Source organism: Meriones unguiculatus, chromosome 14 (genome assembly GCF_030254825.1).
Source record: "Meriones unguiculatus strain TT.TT164.6M chromosome 14, Bangor_MerUng_6.1, whole genome shotgun sequence".
Classification (NCBI taxonomy): domain Eukaryota; kingdom Metazoa; phylum Chordata; class Mammalia; order Rodentia; family Muridae; genus Meriones; species Meriones unguiculatus.
This window is the reverse complement of record NC_083361.1, coordinates 21,716,327-21,717,427: the sequence shown is the minus strand read 5'-3', so window position 1 is coordinate 21,717,427 and position 1,101 is coordinate 21,716,327.

Below are 1,101 nucleotides of genomic sequence, written 5' to 3'. Positions count from 1 at the left end.
GAAGAGGGCTATAGGTCCCTTCTCATCTTCTGGGCATTTTTTTTTTTTCTGAGTCCTTTGTGAGGAGTCTGCTGGAACCTGGAAAGCCTGTGCTTTTTCACAACGTGGATACTCCCAGAAACGATCTGAACGTATTTGAACGGTCTTCTGTGTTTGTTCCCGCTTATCACACTTTGCTGCTGTGTGAGGAGAGCGAGGGCAAGTGAGTTAGAGCATGTGAGAGGCCAGCCATGGTCTGAAACCAAGACAGAGGGTCCTCCTGGCATTAGTCTAGCTCTTGTTTGAACCAGTCAGTGCTAAGCAGAAGTAGGGGTGTGTGTGTGTGTGTGTGTGTGTGTGTGTGTGTGTGTGGTGTGTATGAGAAAGAGAGAGAGAGAGACAGAGAGAGAGAGACAGAGAGAGTTTGCTCACATGCATATGTGAAGGCCATAAGTCAGTCTTGGGTGCTATTCCTCAGCTCTACCTTGGTGTTTGAGTCAGGGTCTCTCACTGGACCTGAGGTTGCTGATTCTGCTGGCCAGTAGTTCCCGGATCTGCTGGTTTCCACCTCCTCAGTGCAGCTGTTTCAAGTGAGTGCCATGATATCCTATCCCAACAAACCTGCCTCCTCCCCCCGGCCCCCATGGTTCTGGGGATGGAACTAGGGTCCTCATGCTTGTGAGGCAAGTGTCTTATTGACTGAGCCATCTCCCAAGCCTCCAGATCTATTTCTCCATCGAGTCTGCGCTGGTGCCGGCGGTCCCAGAGATTCCCGGGGAGCCTCTGGTCTTCAGTCTGTGCCAGAATGCTGGAGAAGTTGGTGTTAACATCACTAAAGAAATGCCTCAGCGGCAGAATGGATGAACTTGCAGCAAGAGTGAGGACAAAGGTGGACAAAAAGCGTGCCTCTTCCTTTGGATTTGGGGTGCCGCCAGAACCTGAGGCCCAGCTTTAGGGTGACTAGTCCCACCTCAAATCATCTAATCGAGAAAATCCCTCCCAGGCATGCCCGGCTGCTTGGGTTTTAGTTGATTGCAGATGCAGTCAGGCTGACAACCAAGATTTCCCACCACAGACACACCACTTGACAGCCTGACACACAGTCACGTCGCCTTGTGTCAT